Source organism: Oryx dammah, unplaced genomic scaffold, assembly GCF_014754425.2.
Source record: "Oryx dammah isolate SB20612 unplaced genomic scaffold, SCBI_Odam_1.1 HiC_scaffold_23, whole genome shotgun sequence".
In the NCBI taxonomy this organism is placed as follows: domain Eukaryota; kingdom Metazoa; phylum Chordata; class Mammalia; order Artiodactyla; family Bovidae; genus Oryx; species Oryx dammah.
Window position 1 is genome coordinate 11,406,770 of NW_024070207.1, and position 17,052 is coordinate 11,423,821.

Genomic DNA, 17,052 nt, shown 5'->3' on the forward strand with positions numbered 1-17,052 from the left:
CGGTCCTGGGTCATAAAAGCCTCACATTCATGATTCTCCATGCCTTTCTTTCTTCTGCCCACTTGACACAGAAGAGAATGGCAACCTTGGGATAGACATAGCAAAGATGATGGAGCCACAGGTGAAAGTAGCATGAGTCCTTAGAGTAGGAACCTCCAGCCAAACAGGAGCACCCATTTTGGAATTTTAAAAAATATTTATTTATTTGGCAGCATCACATCTTAGTTGCAGCAAATGGGATCTAGTTCCCTGACCAGGGACTGAACCCAAGACCCCTGCATTGGGAGCATGGCGCCTTAACCACTGGACCACCGGGGAAGTCCCTGATTTTTTTTTTTTTTTTTTTTTTTGCATGAAAAATCAACTATTATGTCAGATCACTGAGAGCTGGCAGTTTAACTGTTACTGTAGCTCCACTGCCCTAACTAACATTCCAGCAAAGCCTCTAGGGGAATAAATAGAGGACAGATGAACCTTTGATGTCAGAGGGAAGAACTGTCATTGACCGGGTCCTACAGCAGTGGGCAGCCAAAGGCAGCTCAGGAGCTTGGAATTCTGAGAGGTAAAACGGCAGGAAAGACAAACCTCTCCACTTTGCCATTTTGCCTGAGGAGAGCACTTGTTAAAGTAATGAACCTGAAGCCACAAGATGAATCACATCAGCATGGTGCTATTTATACCTCTGATCCCTACTCATGTTTCTGTTCAAAGGGCACAGATTTATAATTTTAATTATCTAAAAGTTGTAAAGATTTAAACATCTGTTTAAAGTGTTCAATAAGTACTAGAAAAGCAATCCATTTTTCTTTAAGCCCAGTCATGATTTACAGTTTTCTGCAGCTTGCACAACTCATTGCAGTCAATGTCTAAGGGGAGCTTGAGAGAGAAGCAGGGAGCACTTTAATTAGCCCACAATTAATTCCATTTAAGCTGCCTCCATGAAATGTGACCACCCTAAAGAACAGTAAATCGTTCAATTACTGATTTTGATATGTTATTCAGCTCCAAAGCCAAAAGCAATAGTATTGATATTGAGTGTTCTCAGCATTGAATTTAGAGGCAATCCAATGGCACCTATTCAGTCTGAGGAATACTTCAGTTCAGTTCAGTCGCTCAGTCGTGTCCGACTCTTTGCAACCCCATGAATCGCAGTACACCAGGCCTCCCTGTCCATCACCAACTCCCGGAGTTCACTCAGACTCACATCCATCGAGTCAGGGATGCCATCCAGCCATCTCATCCTCTGTCGTCCCCTTCTCCTCCTGCCCCCAATCCCTCCCAGCATCAGTCTTTTCCAGTGAGTCAACTCTTTGCATGAGGTGGCCAAAGTACTGGAGTTTCAGCTTTAGCATCATTCCTTCCAAAGAACACCCAGGGCTGATCTCCTTCAGAATGGACTGGTTGAATCTCCTTGCAGTCCAAGGGACTCTCAAGAGAATACTTAGGCGTTTTACTAATTCAGAAGCTGTTACCCAGTGCATAGTGTGAAGGCTTAATCTGAGTCACCATAATTTGATTCAGGAGACTTGGTGTGGCATCTCCTCCAAGAAGAGTAGATTAAAAGAGGACAGAGCGGGGAGAGTCTGTGGAGGCCCAGTGGTTAAGAATCCATCTTGCAATGCAGTGGACATGGGTTCATCCCTGCTCTAGGAAGATCCCACTTTCTGCAGGCAACTAAGCCTGTGCGCCACAACTGCTGAGCCCACATACCTCAACCACTGAAGCCCACACCCTAGAGCACATGCTCTGCAGCAAGTAAGCCAACACAATGAGAAGCCTACATTCCACAACTAGAGAGTAGCCCCTGGCCACAGCTACTACAGAAAGGCCTGTGCAAAGCAACAAAGATCCAGCACAGCCAAAATAAATAAATCTTAAAAAAAAAGGACTGGGTGCATTATCCGAACAGGAAAACACAAGAGACTTTAAAGAGATTATTTCTAGAAGCAAAGAGCTATCCCTTGGATTGCCCTTAATTAGTGTACCATCTAGGGCTTCCCAGATAACCCAGCAATAAAGAATCTGCCTGCAACACAGGTGATGCGAGTTTAGGAAGATCCCCTGGAGAAGGAAGTGGCAACCCACTCCAGTACTCTTGCCTGAATTTTCCATGAACAGAGGAGCCTGGCTTCCAAAGGGTCACAGAGTTGGACAGGACTGAGTGACTGAGCACACACACAATGTACCATCTATCTCTTTATAGACAAGAACCACATGGAAAGAAAATGTAACCAGGATCACATAATTTAAGATCAGCTTTTGCTGAACCCAAGAAAGATATAATCCTCCACTTCAAAAGACAAATCTGGTCATACTACTCTACTGCTCAAAACTTTCCAATTACTTCACACTACTTTTAGAATGAAATCCCAAACCATCAGGCTCCTGTCTACTCCCCCAGCCCCATCTAGGTGTTCCATTCACATTGGCTTTCTCTAAATCTCTCTAAAGAAAGGTTGGACCCTTCTTCCCACCTGTGGGCTTTTGAATAGGCTGTTGGAAAGGCCTTCACTGTTACCCTTCTTTATCCAAATAATCCCTAATCATCCTTCAGATTTTTGTTCAAAATGTCCCTTCCCCAGCCAGACCTTCCATGTGCCCTCGGATCAGGGTAAGGCCATCATCATACGCTTTCATAGCACTCCCTCTATTTCTTGCATTAACAAACTTCTATAATGTGATAATCTTATTTTTAAATAAAAATAAATTAAAAAAAACTATCACTACCAACACAGGATACAGTACTATATCATATCAGCTATTGGATAGAGCTGTTTGGTTTCCTTGGAATGGGAGGACTAAAGGACAAAGGCACTTTTAGAGAGGTCAGTGTTGAGGGAGCACCACCAAGTAGAGACAAGGGGAAGCGTGAGGAATGAAGGCCTTGAATAGACATCTGGAAAAAAGGGATAGAGAAGGGGAAAGAAAGGAGACTAAGATCAACATCCTGATTTTGCTGCATATCTATTCTGGTCCTCAATTCAATGTGCAAAATAAGGTCACAGATGAGATGGAGATGAAGGAGGAGTCATGGATCATACATAACAAACATATCTTGCATGGATAAACATATCTTGCAGTTGCTCTGCATTTAACCAATAATCTCATGGTTATAGGATGTGCTCATCTCAAAAAAAGCCATAGAGCATTCCTATCAGAGCATCTGGGAATTCACCTGCTTTCTGAAAGTCCTGCTTCTCAAATTTTTCTAGAGTTCTTTTAGAGTTACAATTTCCTTTTAATAATCAATTTCATTGCTTGATAACAAAATTTTCCTTTTTCCATTCTAAAAATCTTGAAGATGGCCACCTCTGATATTTATAGGTTTCTTAAGTATACAGATTTTACCTGATCAGATATCTAGTAGACAACGTGATGGGGAAAGCAGGTGAAGTGCAACATGATCTTTTATTTTCCTTTCCAGACTGAACAGTTCCTGCAGAAATCTTGCTATATATATAGATATTTCATATGAGTACATTTCTCTGTAATGATTTTTAAAACAGGCCCAGAGGCTTACCCGATTCTAACAGGCTTTTAAAAAAATCTTTATCATTGTCATTGATGATTAAATTAAAGGACTCATAAAATTTTAAAACTATAGAAGAAAGTACTAATAAGAGCTGATATTGACTAATCGATTACTAAGGTACTATGTCAACTATTATACACCTGTAGGACTCCTATTATCATTGCCATTTTACAGAAGAGGACATTGAAGCTTATCCTTCCTGAGGTCAGGAAGGATATTATTGCATCCTTCCTGAGGTCACATGGCTAGTAAGTGATAGAGCTAGAACTTTGACCGAAGCAGTCTGTAGTAAGCTGGCTCAACCACAGCTCCACGATGTTAAGTAGTAAAGTATATGATGAACATCTCTCAGCCTGGGGTATGGGTTAGGCTGCCTCAAGGGTCAGTCAAGGATGTTTTTTGTGAATATTATTGATGATTAAAAATAAACAGTGTTTTTGTAGCTTGACAGGGCTCTCCTGATGGCAGCTATTTCAAAATGAAAAATGGCCAGTTTCTGAATTCAACATAAAAGCCCTTAGAGAAAATGGTCCTGAGAACAGATTAAAAAACCTAACAGTATGCCAGTGCCCCGGTTCCCTGGTAGACCTAGAGTGGCTCTCCATTTGCTTTTCATTTAAGACTGTCATTTTACTGATCAAATCTCCAGAACTAATTAATCCAGGAGAGCCCAAAGGAGAACGGGATTAAAGGAGATGAGATCTAGTTACAATCCAAGACTTCCTGCCTGTTCAATGTGAAGGAGACTAAACAGAGCAGGGCTGCTGCTTGAATGGCATATAAGTTGGCTCACTCCTGTTCTTTTCTCTCCCTCCCTCTGATCCATCACACCCTGGATGGCCTTTCCAAAGATAAGAGGATTTCATTTCCCACCATTAAGCCAGGAAATACTCTCAGGCATTTAACTCCTCAACAACTTATTTGAAGTGATTGTACTGAAAGCAGCAGCTGACTGGGCCCCTTGAGGCTCAGCTTTGTGTGAAACACACACAGCAGGCCAGGTTCTGCTTCTAGCCACTCACAGAGCTCTCTCTATAGCTCTCTGACATCTCCAGGCTGGTAGAGGAGAGCTGTCAGACCTCCAGGCCTTTTAGAGGGGATTATTTTCAAAAACTTTTTTCATCTAACCCTGCTCTAACGAGAGTTCCAAAAAGAACTGTTGGACAGCATCAAAGAAGAAGCTTTCTACATTGGGTGAGAGTCTATCATCCAAATTAGAGATTTTATTTTTAAAAAAGAATCAGGACTCCCTGCTGGTTCAGAGGTTAAGACTCTGCACTTCAAATGCAGGGGGTATGGGTTCGATCCCTGGGCAAGGAAGCGCCACATGATTTGGCTCCAGGAAAAAAAAAATCAATGATTGTCTGAATTAGTCTTGTATAGGCTGCCCACACCACTATCCGTGGGCTTCCCTGGTGGCTCAGATGATAAAGAATCCACTTGCAACGTGGGAGCCCTGGGTTCGATCCCTGGGTTGGGAAGATCCCCTGGAGGAGGGCATGGCAACCCACTCCAGTATTCTTGCCCAGAGAATCCCTATGGACAGAAGAGCCTGGCAGGCTACAGTCCATGGGCTCACAAAGTGTCGGACATGACTGAGTAACTAAGCACAGCACAGTACACACACACTCACACACCCACAGAGAGAAAGAAATCATTATATGAAAATAGAGAAGAATGAGGAAGAGAAACCTTAGGTATACGGGAACTGAAATGAATTGTGAAAGGTGGATACTGCTTCCCTGGCAGCACTCTGAAGTGGTAGCTGATTATTTTCTCACACCCCAAGCATCCCAGGACTAGAAATCACCCTTGCTCCTCATTGTTATTTCTACTGCTCTTTACTCTTGCAAATCTCTCTTTGGCTTATGTCATCTGACTATACCAACCACTCTTCCTCCTTTCTGTAGCTGTCAACAATTTTTTTACTTACCAGATTTTGGCATCATCTCCTGCAACCCAAGCCTTGCTATCTTGTCATCTTTCTTTCTTTAATATCTTTTTTCTTTGTTTTTAAAATTTTTACAATGTTGTGTTGGTTTCTGCCACACAACACGAGTCAGCCATAATTATAAATATATTCCTCCCTCTTGAGCCTCCCTCCCCTCCCTGCATCCCATCCCTCCAGGTCATCATAGAGCACCAGAAAGGATTCCCTTTGTTATACAGCAACTTCTTTCTTAGTGATATCAACATTCATATAGATGGTTCATCCAACAGCTTCTAATAGTTCCTTGACTTCCGAATTCTCACTGGCTTGACCTACACTCCACCAATCCCTAAGATTCTTGAATCTGTTTCACCTTCCATTTTACTAACTCCAGTATTCTGCTATCTGTCCAAAATGACTTCTCTTTCTGCTTTTCATATTCAAGTTCATTGAGTTCTTCACTTTCTCCTAATCAATCAGCTAGTTTTTCTTTCCCTCACTTTTTACACTGCTTCAGTCCCTCAGTCCATCTTTTCTATAATTCTTGCCAATATCATAAACTCTCTTGCCATTCTCGCATTTCATCATATCCATCTGGCAAAACTTTAATCAAGGATGAACACTATTGTCCCCTTTAATCAGGTCTCTATCATAGTGGCCCATAAGTGCTAGGCAAAGTCACACATGAGGAAGACCAGACAATACTGTGTTCAAGACCTCCAGCCTCATATATGTTCCCAGTACCACCTGTAACCCTAAGATGTGTCTTTGGTTCAATCCCGTTTCCCACTCTCTAAAGAGTGCTTTGAATTGTCTCTATTATCTTCAAAGCTCCACCCCTTGATTCCATCCTCTTTGTTCTGTCTTAGCAAATTACAGGGAAAAATTAAACCATTAGACATAACTGCTCTACTCTTCTTGATTATAAACATAAAGGCTGGCCTACACTTGTATGTGTTCTTTCACCATTAAGGGAAAGCTCTACCACTCACTAGCTGTATGAACTTTATCAAATCACATAGCTTTTCTGTGCTTTTTGTTTTCTATAAAAATTTTGGAAATAGCAATAATTGATTATTAATTAATAGGTTTGAAAAGTTAATGAGTTAATATGTGTAAAGTGTTTGGAATATTGTGTGGCACATGGTAAGCCCTATTTAACAATTTGCTATTTTGAGTGTTACTATTATCTTTCCTTCTAAAATAAAGGCAGTAGTATTCCTTCTAGCAATGCTAAATTCCTCCAACTCTTCTTAATATCCCATCTCTTCTATTTATACTAGGAACCTCTCATCATTCAACAAACATTTGTTAAGTGTCCACTATGTGCCAAACACTTTTCCTAGGCTTTGAGTAGACAGGCAACTGTGAACTTGTAGAATTCGAAGTCTATCAGTGGTAGAGCAGAATCAGAAAGTCATATGAGATGGGAGAGGTAGCTGGACCATAACATAGAAAGACTTATATGATTAATGTTTGCTAAAATCTCATTGACTGCCATTGTGTCTCAAGATTATGGACAAAGCCATAAATTGAACTTTGCATAAGACGTGATAGCAGATATTAGTGAACTAGTCAAATGGGTCAACTTCTTCAGAAGCTGCTATGGAATATTGGGATCCACCTCAAAATTAAGTTGGCTAATATAACTCAGTTAATGATTAAAAGAGGCTAACTCAAGAACCCACCTGTGGACTTCTCAAACCCATCTACTGCCACTCATCCCTGTTAGTTGTGACTTACATGGTGGCCTCTCAATGATCTATTCTTCATCTTCATAGTTTATACTATCTCCTTGCTTTGGGATTTTCCTGTTTGCCTCACATAGTGTGGAAAACATTTTATGGAGTAATGGACAAGAGAACTGGCTCCACCATTTATTAAATAGACAACTTTTGTGTGTCTGTTTCCTCATCTATAAGGGCAGGATAACAATAGCAGCTATGGCATAGCACTGTTGTGAGGCTTCAATGGTATAGTACATGGAAAGTGCTTAGAACAGCATTTGAAAGTGAAAGTGAAATCGCTCAGTCATGTCCAACTCTTTGCGACGCTATGGACTGTAGCCTACCAGGCTCTGCGTTCCATGGGATTTTCCAGGCAAGATACTGGAATGGGCTGCCATTTCCTTCTCCAGGGGATCTTCCCAACCCAGGGATCGAACCCAGGTCTCCTGCATTGCAGACAGACGCTTTACTGTCTGAGCCACTAGGGAAGGACAGAATAGTGTTTGGTCAATAGTAAATGGTTAAATACTTTGGCCACCTCATGTGAAGAGTAGACTCATTGGAAAAGACTGTGATGCTGGGAGGGATTGGGGGCAGGAGGAGAAGGGGACAACAGAGGATGAGAGGGCTGGATGGCGTCACTGACTTGATGGACATGAGTTTGGGTGAACTCCTGGAGTTGGTGATGGACAGGGAGGCCTGGCGTGCTGCAATTCATGCGGTCACAAAGAGTTGGACACAACTGAGCAACTGAACTGAACTGAACTGAAATGGTTAAAGGGTAAGCTCTGGAGACAAGCTGGCCTGAGTATTTTTCCCAGCTCTACATCTTACTAGCCATTTGCTCTCAGGCAAGCTAATTTACCTAAGTTTCTATTGGGGCTTCCCTGGTGGCTCAGTGGTAGAGTCCACCTACCAATGCAGGAGATGTGGGTTCAATCCCTGGGTCGGGAAGATACCTTGGAGAAGGATATGACAACCCACTCCAGTATTCTTGACTGGGAAATCCCATGGACAGAGGAGCCTGATGGGCTACAGTCCATGGGATTACAAAGAGCTGATTCAGACACAACTTAGCAACTAAACCACACACCACCACAAGCCTCTATTACTTCATTGTAAAATGGGGATAATATCAGAACCTGCCTTACAAGTTGTTGTGAAGATAAAATGAAATATAGTGCAGGGAAAGTGCTTAGCACAGAGTAGTTACTCTTGTTATTATGATTAAAGTCTCAAACTTTGTATTTAAAAAGCCAGATTTCCTGTGACCCCTTTCCACATAAAACAGCATTGTTTGCTGCCATATATTTCCTTTTTCACCTCTTGGCCACATTCCCAAATCCTAATTATCTTTCCAAGGCAAATGTTCCTACCCAGAATCTCACAGTCTACCTAACATTATATGCACCTTCTGTCACACAAAACCAAGACCTCAGACAGGAGCAAACACATTTCAGCTGTCACTTGTTCTATCTTTATCCCATTTATTTTCACAGGTAATTACCACATTTTGGAATTCATCTGCAAGTCAGAGTAGTTCCTTGGCAGCAAGACGGAGCAGGCCTGAGAAGGTGCTGGAAGCTGACCATGGAAAACTCATCACACGAAAGATGACAAAGGAGATACAGTCAAGTACAAACTGCCTGGAGTCCAAAGCAAAATCACATCAATCATCAGGAGGGCCTGTGCTTGGGACTGATGGATAAGGGATGCTCGGTAGCAAGGGTTCTAGGGACAAGGAAACTAGGGAGAGTGAGGGAGCAGTAGTCTGGAATGAAGAAATATTAAAATGACTTCATCTCTTCCTCAGTGACTTGAGGCAAATCCATGATGATTTTAGAGTTTTGTGGTTTTTTTAAATTTTCCTTTTATAAGGGAGTTAAAATCCTCTCTACAAGGTATGCACCATTATGCCATGTAACTAGAAACTTTCACAGTCATAGATTCAATTCTTCAGGTAGAATGAGTATCCCTAAGATACTTTTAGAAATGTTTGTATTCCTGGGAACGATACATATGATCCCATTAGTATGAACCAGACGAGCAACTGTTCTGTCACCTTGTCGTTGTTCAGTCACTCAGTCATGTCCGACTTTTTGTGACCCCATGGACTGCAGCATGCCAGGCTTCTCTGTCCTTCACCATCTCCCAGAGCTTGCTCAAATTCATGTCCCCTAAATCAGTGATGCCATCCAACCATCTCATCCTCGGTCCTCCCCTTCTCCTCCTGCCTTCAGTCTTTCCCACCATCAAGGTCTTTTCTAATGTCAGCACTTTGCATCAGGTGGCCATTGTATTGGAGCTTTGACTTCATCATCGGTCCTTCCAATGAATATTCAGGGTTGATTTCCTTTAAGATTGACTGGTTTGATCTCCTTGCTGTCCAAGGGACTCTCAAGAGCCTTCTCCAATACCACAGCTCAAAAGCATCAATTCTTCAATGTTCAGACTTCTTTTTTTTTTTTTTAATAATTTCAGCCTTTAATATATTTTCTACTAAAAAGCTGTCAAGACAGGGAAATATTGGTTTTGTTATGACAGAACAAGTGAGAATTTTTAATTCACAGAGGATGAAAACACAAGACATTGATCTCACTGTACATACAATATTACAATAAGCTGATTAGCCATGGACTATTAAAACATTTAAGACTTCACATACACACATGTGTACTTTGAAACAAGAAACACAGGACAATTTTAATCTTTGATATGTTGTAACTACCAAGAGAGAGAACATCACTGATTTGCATCTAATTGTTTTCCTGGCATACAATCACTGCACGGGCCAAGCCTAGGACATACTATATATTGTTATGAACATCTTTAGGCGGATATAAGCATTCTCATTTGGGCGATTTTTCTCCCTGCCCAAGATAATCTGCTATAGCACTTAATTTTAAGCTTTGCTGTCAAATAGCTTAATTTGTTATCAATTTAATAAGATCACAACAAACAATGCTTTTACCACAAAACTCAGGCAAGAGATTTTTAGAAAGGTCATACAAAAAATATTTGTTCCCAAGAAAACAAATCTGTAAATTGTAAATGCAGTCCTAAGAAAAAGAGTCTTGATTACAAACCATTCACTTTCAAATACTGATGAAGAAACAGAGTGGAGGGGGTGGGGGTGGGGGAGGCACTGGTGTGGTAGAGAGCAGAAAAAGTGTTGAAATGAGGGAGACATATTTGCCACAGGATATATCAGATTCACTTGATTGTTTTTAAATGAGGTATTATAAAAATGTGCCAGTAAATGCAAAAAGAAAACAAATTAAAAACCAAAATGCACATTTCCAACAGAAAAAATCTCTAAACCTCTTAGTTTTCTTTATTCGGATTAGACATTTCATTTATAGCACTTAATCTAGAAAAATACATTTTAAAAAATCTTCAGCAGACCATGCTCTCTGTAACAAAACCTTCCAAACCTTGTTTTATTATACCAACCGATCTATACTAGTAATGTAAAGAAGAAATTCTCAGATCTAGCAATGTCATTTTCGATCTGACCTTCATCTAATTTACATATGGGTTTCCACTATTCATACTGCAGAACTTGAATTCTGTAATACATTTTTCTAATGTATTCTGTACATATTAAATAATCTAAAAGTTTCCTTTTGTAGTTCATTTATCATTTAGAAAGTCTATTCAGCATTTTTCCAGTACCATTTGCATTACAGTGATTGCTGTAAATGTAATTAAAATCTAAAAGTGCACACAGTTAACTTTCTCAAATAATGGCCTATTTCTGGAGGAAACCTAATATTCATGGAGAAGAATTACCAGTATCGTGATTAGAAACAAGAGGTTAGAATGTACTCTGAGACTATACAACACAATTATATACATAAGCTAAAAGACAGTCTGCAGCCTGAACTTGCATCAAAGAAAGTTCATTTCTCCACAGGGTCATACCAAGAACTCAATATGGCACTAGAGAGAATTAGGATTGCTAGCCACAAGTCAGTGTAGTACAGACAGCCCCCAAATACCTTGAACTGGCTTATGCTAAATTCAACTCTAGTATATCACAGTGTTTTAAGTACTATTAGTGTGCTGCTATGTTACACAGTGAAGACAGCCAGCCTTCATCAAGGGATGCTGTCTGGCTTGTAATGGGTCCTAGCACTCAGACTGCCACTGCATGCAGAAACCCTGGAAAAGATATACACAGGTTTCAAAACAGACATACTTCACTTTGTTTTAAATGCCCAGGAGCATTTTAAAAATAACTGATTGTAAGTGTTGTTCTATCAAGTAATGAATCTATCAAATAGTGAGAAGAAATTCTATGTTATCCATTTTGAGGAGAAGAGAAACTGTATTCCTATCAAATTATCCAGTGTATATGACTGGTTAGAATTGCGAGTTTTTTTCTACTGAAATTCAGAGTGTGAAATGCAAACATTCAGAATAAAATTAATTCAAAAGTACACACAGGTTTATCAGCTTGCAACAAAGCAGCAGATAACACACATCTGGTCCCTTCCATTCCCTTCTGGTCCCTCAGAAAAGTGCAAAAGAAAAGAGTCACTGCTTGGTCCAAACGTAAAATACTTCAGGTATGAGGATCTGGAATCTGATGAAATCCAGCTTCTATTTCACAGGTGGTCTTCAGTAAGTGTCAGCATCCAAAGACGGAATTTTTCTTGAGAAGAATTAATTCTATGATTTGATTCTGGTAGACGGTGTGGACCACTATGTTACCAGTCTCCTTCTCTGGCTTGAGCAGAGTGGGATCAAAAACAATCGCTATGCTCTGATAGGTCATTCAGTTTTTCCCTCCATTTTCTATAACTCTTTTTGAGATGTCTGAACAGAATTTGCATTGTGTCCTGATTTGACTTTGGTAACTGTTTGATCAGGTCCTTCACAGCAGAGACATGCTGTCGTGGTTCTTGTTTAATTGCATTAACAAAATCATTAAAGTGATTAAGTGTAAAGAGAGGTTCTGGTAATTCTCAAAAAAAAAAAAAACATTTTGAGGGCTCCAGTGATGACATGAATATCTTCCCATTTACTATCCTCAAGTCCAATTTCTCATCATGCTTGACTGCAAACCTCAGCTTCTGGATCACTGCTAGGTTGCCACTAACTCTGTAAATCCCATCAACATCTAGCCCATATTGCTCAGCATGTTCAATATGCATAATTTCACAAAATTTGGCACTGTGCTATTCTATCTCTGACACAGATTAGCAAGACTGGCTCCAAATACCTGATCTTTAATATAAACTTTTTCAAGAACAGCTTGCAAAGTGGGGCATTGTGTAAGAATCTTAAGTTTTTCTTGTTTTTCTTCTGTTCTGAAGAATCTATGATAGATACTTTCATGGAAAGCAATTTCTCTGGCTCCTTCTGGTCCTTTTCTTTATCATGCTTTTCAATTCCTGGTGAATCTCATATCTCCTGTTTGATTGCTTCATTGGGTTCTACTGTCTGATTACTGATAGTACTACTGAGAACATTAAACCAATCATTTATAACAGTGTCACTGTTAGACTGAATCAGCAATTCTGTTCCTTGATGGGTTTTCAGCCAAATACATTCTTTTTGCTGGATTTATCTTTTGAAGCCATCTCAATGGTCGCTCCCTTAAGGTCCACTATAAACTCTGGTTTGGACTGATTACTCCCAAACCAACTTGTGCTACTTCCTTGCATTTTGGTGAAGAGAAAAGATGAACCCTGCAAAATGGCCCAAGAAGACAACCAGTCTTTTGAAACTTTTTCCCATTTTCAGTAATTTTTGTTACATTTAATAATCCATATGTCTCTCTTAATGACAAGTGTCAAGAGAAATATGGATTATTACGGTCCAAACTCTTTATGGTCCAAACACTCACATCCATACATGACTACTGGAAATCAGCAAAGTGAGGAGTCCTAAAGGAATTGGACCCAGGGCTGAAAAGTTTTAGTTGGGAGTTTAGTTTTCAGTTCAGTTCATTTCAGTCACTCAGTTGTGTCTGACTCTTTGTGACCCCATGGACTGCAGCACATCAAGCCTTCCTGTTCACCACCAACTCCCGTAGCCTGCTCAGACTCATGTCCATTGAGTCAGTTTTGCCATCCAACCATCTCATCCTCTGTCACCCCCTTCTCCTCCCACCTTCAATCTTCCCCAGAATCAGGATCTTTTCTTTTATTGTTGTTATTTGTATGGCCTTTATTTGTATTTGTGTCTTTGCTCACACAGTTTATTTTCAAATGAGTCAGTTCTTCACATCAGATAGCCAAAGTATTGCAGTTTCAGCTTCAGCATCAGTTCTTCCAATGAATGTTCAGGACTGATTTCCTTTAGGATGGACTGGTGGGACATCCTTGCTGTTCAAGGGACTCTCAAGAGTCTTCTCCAACATTATTGTTCAAATGCATTAATTCTTTAGCACTCAGGTTTCTTTATAGTCCAACTCTCACATCCATACATGACCACAGGAAAAACCATAGCTTTGACTAGATGGACCTTTGGTGGCAAAGTTACATCTCTGCTTTTAATATCCTGTCCTTTTCTTCCAAGGAGCAAGTGCCTTTTAACTTCATTGCTGCAGCCACCATCTGAAGTGATTTTGGAGCCCCCCCAAAAAATGAAGTCTGTCACTGTTTCCATTGTTTCCCCATCTATTTGCCATGAAGTGATGGGACCGGATGCCATGATCTTAGTTTTCTCAATGTTGAGTTTTAAGCCAACTTTTTCACTCTCTTCTTTCACTTTCATCAAGAGGCTGTTTAGTTCTTCTTTGCTTTCTGCCATAAGTGTGGTGTCATCTGCATATCTGAGGTTACTTATATTTCTCCTGGAAATCTTGATTCCAGCTTGTGCTTCATCCAGTCCAGCACTTCTCATGATGTACTCTGCATATAAGTTACATAAATAGAGTGACAATATGTATTCCTTTTCCTATTTGGAACCAGTCTGTTGTTCCATGTCCAGTTCTAACTGTTGCTTCTTGACCTGCATCCAGATTTCTCAGAAGGCAGGTAAGGTGGTCTGGTATTCCCATCTCTTTCAGAATTTTCCACAGTTTGTTGTGATCCACACAGTCAAAGGCTTTGACATAGGCAATAAATCAGAAATAGATGTTTTTCTGGAATTCTCTTGCTTTTTTAATGATCCAACAAATGTTGGCAATTTGATCTCTGGTTCCTCTGCCTTTTCTAAATCCAGCTTGACCATCTGGAATTTCATAGTTCATGTACTGTTGAAGCCTGGCTTGAAGAATTTTGAGCATTACTTTCCTAGCATGTGAGAAGAGTATTCTTTGGCATTGCCTTTCTTTGGGATTGGAATGAAAACTGACCTTTTCCAGTCCTGTGGCCACTGCTGAGTTTTCCAAATTTGCTGGCATATTGAGGGCAGCACTTTCACAGCATCATCTTTGAGGATTTGAAATAGCTCAACTGGAATTCCATCACCTCCACTAGCTTTGTTCATAGTGATGCTTCCTAAGGTCCACTTGACTTCGCATCCCAGGATGTCTGGCTGTAGGTGAGTGATTATCTGTGTCGTGAAGATCTGGATTGGTTTTAGGAAAGGTCAAAACAAGAAGGCAGGCTCAACTTGTAGAACAACTATGAGGCTTAGAACATGCAAAGTAAACATAAAGGAAGAATAAGAGCCAGGAGTGAATGGACCATTAGATACAAAGTACCAGAGGTCCATTGACTTCCTAATCTCCCCCATTCAGTGGACATGTATTACTTATTCTCTTACTTGACTTCATCATGGAAATGACTTGGTTGACCTCTTCTCTCATTCACAAAACTCTCTTTTCCCTGGAGAGTTACCTTTGACCTCTCCTCCTTTATCTTCTCTATCAAAATAAACACGATGTTCTATTGAGTCTCTCTCAGAACTATTTTTTCAAATCTCTCCCCTCCATTCCATTGCTTCTTTCACTGTCTTAATGTCATCCCTCATCACTTAGCACCAGAACACTACTATAATCCCTTCTTAACTACTACTTCTGCAAAACTCCTATCCCATTTCTACACTAACACCAGAGTATCTAAAGTCTTAAATCTAACCAAGTCTTTCCACTGCTGAAAATCCTTCTAGTACCCAAATGTCTTGGCCTTTGTCAATCACTGAGTACAAATGAGGCCACATTAATACTCTTACCAAAGTCACAATAGCTCTCAGCTTCTACCTGTTTCAATGTAGAAAGTTCACCCTTTTACAGAATATTTCTAGAAACCCCCGGGGTGCCTGTAGGTGTCCATAAATCCTTCCTAGTCATCTCTTATTGATGCAGATGTCTGAGCCAGGATTCTGCAACCTGAGATCTATAAAGTGCCTAGGAAAAAGCACTTCAACCTGAAGTTTGTGCTGGCTGAAGTCACTATCACCTAGGGGCTCTGACCCTTAGAAACTATTATGTGAGTGAGCTATGTGGCATATTATTTGAACACCCACTAGTAGAATGTGGCTACTACCACAGTCTCTGTCAAGCTAATTCCCAACATGCACAGGTCAATAATAAAAGATGTCAGAAATAGGGGACCACTGCTGTTCATTCCATAGTTTTCAGTCTATGACAGGGCAAGTGACTACCCAGCCTTCCAAGCAGATCTGACTACCCTCTGAGGGACTCTCACTGCAAACACCCACCCCAGAGGATCATCAGCCAGGCATTCCTTCTACTCTGTGAGACCAAATATGAATGAGGAAAACCCTCAGGCCAAATTCCCCTCCTCCTACCTCACAGAGAAGCTCATCTCAGGAATATCTCTTCCCACTCTGCTCATCTTCTAGGATGTGCATATTGTCCTGAGAACTGGGAAAAGTGCCAGAAGAATAGGGATGCTTTGGCTAAGAATTCACTCAGAATATCTATATACCACAATGACATCCACAATGGCTCAGTGGTAAAGAATCTGTCTGCCAGTGTAGGAGATCCAGGAGACATGGGTTTGATCCCTGGGTCAGGAAGATCCCCTGGAGAAGAAAATGGCAACCCACTCCAGTATTCTTGCCTGGGAAATTCCAAGGGCAGAGGAGCCCTGTAGGCTACAGCTCATGGGGTCACAAAAAGTAAGACACGACTTAGCAACTGAGTATGCACGCATCTATAAACCACATACAGCTAGCCAAAGATGGAAACAAATTTAAGAACACCTACATACAACATAATATTTGCCAGACACTGCTTTAAGCATTTCAGTACCATGTGAGATAGAATATAGTGATAGAGAAGAGTGGGAAAGATAGAGGAGAGATAAAATAGAGAAGAGTGAAAAAGTTGCCTTAAAATTTAACATTCAGTGGGGCAGTTCTAAGATAGCAGAGGAATAGGATGGGGAGACCACTTTCTCCCCTACAAATTCATCAAAAAATCATTTGAACGCTGAACAATTATCACATAACAACTTCCGAATGCTGGTGGAGGACACCAGGCACCCAGAAAGGAAGCCCATTGTCTTCGAAAGGAGGTAGGACAAAATATAAAAGATAAAAAGAGAGGCAAAAGAGTTAGGGATGGAGACCCCATCCCACGGAGGGAGTTGTAAAAGAGGAGAAGCTTCCAAACACCTGGAAACCCTCTCACCAGACGCTTGTGTCAGCCAGCAGCAAGCAGGGCCTGAACAGGGAGGTGCGGGCTGCATTGCTTAGGGTAAGAACCAGGCCTGAATGCCCTGAGGGCAATCTGAGGAAGCTAACGTGAGATAGCAACCCAAACGGTGGGATATCCAGAGAGACAGAAAAAAAAAAAAAAAAAAAGAACAGGAAAGAGACAGAGAGAGAGAACTTTCCCACAAGAAGCTCTAACCTAAGGCACTGCAGGGCCGCTCACAGAACAAAGGACTGAGCGAATACCAGAGAAGAGCTAGCCGGCTGAAGACCCCCATCCCCTG

At 40.9% G+C, this 17,052-nt stretch overlaps 1 pseudogene; it reads right to left on the reverse strand.

Annotated features, from left to right (window-relative positions):
* Positions 1–11,822: 11,822 nt before the first annotated feature.
* LOC120882517 lies at positions 11,823–14,480 on the reverse strand (annotated as a pseudogene).
* Positions 14,481–17,052: the final 2,572 nt, after the last annotated feature.